Source organism: Hibiscus syriacus, unplaced genomic scaffold, assembly GCF_006381635.1.
Source record: "Hibiscus syriacus cultivar Baekdansim isolate YM2019G1 unplaced genomic scaffold, ASM638163v2 tig00110895_pilon, whole genome shotgun sequence".
Taxonomy (NCBI): Eukaryota; Viridiplantae; Streptophyta; class Magnoliopsida; order Malvales; family Malvaceae; genus Hibiscus; species Hibiscus syriacus.
This window is the reverse complement of record NW_024062903.1, coordinates 1,066,094-1,068,588: the sequence shown is the minus strand read 5'-3', so window position 1 is coordinate 1,068,588 and position 2,495 is coordinate 1,066,094.

The window sequence follows — 2,495 nt, the reverse complement described above, 5'->3', positions numbered from 1 at the left end:
ATACTTCATCAATATCCATACCTGTAAGCGTATGACTGTAACATTCATTATTCTGTATTAATAAGTTTATTGGCCCATGATAGCATATTGAGAACCTAAGGTATTTGAGTAATGTGAGGTTGTGCACTATGCTGTCACCACAGCTCGTATAAATGCACCGAAGTGCCCCGTAGAATTGCACCGAAGTGCCCGTAGAATTGCACCGAAGTGCCCGTAGAATTATGTCCATAAGGACCACGTAGAATTCCTTAAGAATCATATACATATACTATGGATCAAGTATGTGTCTTTCAAGACTTCACACAGGTTCCAAAGGATATACATATGTCCTAAAGAACCGAGTATACCCTCTACCCTTGGCATGCCAACTATACATATAGTTCTCATCTACATAACATGGGCTTATACATTTCCCGTAGTTCATATCGCGTAGTCATATTATTTCCATACCTTTATCACATAGACATATCATTTACATACCTTTATCACATAGCTCATATAACTTTTTCTGCATATTCATGTCATGCAATACACATAATATAAATTCATGTCATGTATCATAATATGGAATGTGTCATATGTCAAAATATGGAATCTAGACTTATCACAAGTCTAGAACTGAATATAATACTATATCCATGCTATGCATATGCACTCACCTATACTTCTTTGCCTTTTCCTCGATCGATCCTACTTGTAGATTGTTCCCGAACTCGAGTAGGCTCGGTATCTACATAAACATAATTTTTAAGATGATCATCAGACGTCTATGTCTTGAAATTAAGCTTTAATAGCTTACTAATTTAAAGAATTTATAGCTTAGTCTTGCTTTCTTTTCTTTCTTCTTCTTTTTCTCATGGGGGAATCGGTTCCCCCCTGGGGGTATCGATTCCCCTCAAGCATTCTGGAATTTCATATACGATGAGGGGGTATCGGTTCCCCCTTGGGGGTATCGATTCCCCTCTATCATTCTGGAAATCATATTCGTTGAAGGGGTATCGGTTCCCCTTGAATGGGTACCAATTCCCCTAGCCCGAAAATCCTAATTTGAGCTCGGAAATCATCCCATTTCAGCTCAAACATACATATTTCAATCCCTTTACTACTCTTAGCTTTCATACACTTACTTAAACTGATTATTATCCATTAAATACCTCTAAAACCTAGAAATCTAATTCTCCATGTAGAATTTAAGAATCCAACCCAAATTCCAATATGTTCTAATTTGAATTCTAACACCTCATACTTCTTAGTTAGCTTCTTGACAAGTCAAAAATCTTATTCAAACTTCAAAAACTCATTCCTATCAAAATTTCATCTAAAAATTCATTTTCCAAATCATTCTCTAAAACACTTATCTTGTTGTTTTAATGTCATATAAGCTTTCCTTTAGCTTATATAACATCCAAGCTTTCATTTCCAATCTTAAAAATCAAAGAAACTACCAAGGTTCAGATTCTTACCTTTAATTGCAAGCCCACGTTTGGAGAAGGAAGAGAAGAAATAAGAAAGAAGGAATGAGAGTATTCTGGAACCTAATACTCCACGTGGGTTCTCATATATCCCCATAACATATTTTTTTTATTAAAATTTTCCTTACAAATGACCATTTGGTCCCTACCTCCATCTCATATTTACTAACCATACTTTTTAAACTATATAATTATTCTACTTTAATCATCAAATGTTGAAACTTTGCAAATTAATCACTCACCCGACATGGAGGATGTTACACGGATGACGTAGCCCTAGATCACTTACTACATCTTTTGTTTACTCGGTGGAGAGCACGAACTACATATTGGCTTTCACCTGAATTAATAGAGTGATCATTCCACGCCCATCCATTATGGCCAGCAAAGTCATTCAGGCCCAAAAAGTACACCCCACAATTAGTCCCCAAACTAGTTTTTCCTCGCGATTTTACTTTCTCAGCTTATTACTAGCACACTCAAAGAAGGGAATACATATGACTAAAAGCCTAAAAAAATATTCTGGAGCTATTCCTTTGACTCTCAACTCATACTAAAAAATGCTCGTTCCGGAACCGTTGAGTAGATTCAATGCAGTACGGTCAGAGGAAATGCTTGAATTGGCCAGTAAATACGAGTATTGGATTGGACGGTCGATCAATGAACAACCATTCTTGTCTTCCCCTTCTTCCTCAGAAAATTACTTATCTCGGGACTATGAATTTATCTTGATGTCCAAAGTCTTATGGCCGACGGATGTGGATTGATTATAAAAATCAACAGCAAAAGTCTTATGACGATCCCTTGCTCTAAGTTGCCCTAGAAGCAAACCAAAGGAACTCCGTACTGGAGACCCCTCTAAGTAAAGTAAGTGAAAAGCGAATTCAATGCTTAAGTATGCGCTCTTAGTGGGTGGCCCCAACCAAATAAAAATAAACCTTAATGAGCCAACTTCGGTTTCTTGGGTGCATTTCGGTTATCTTTATAAAAAAAGCAAACAATCCAAGAATTCAGGGATTATGA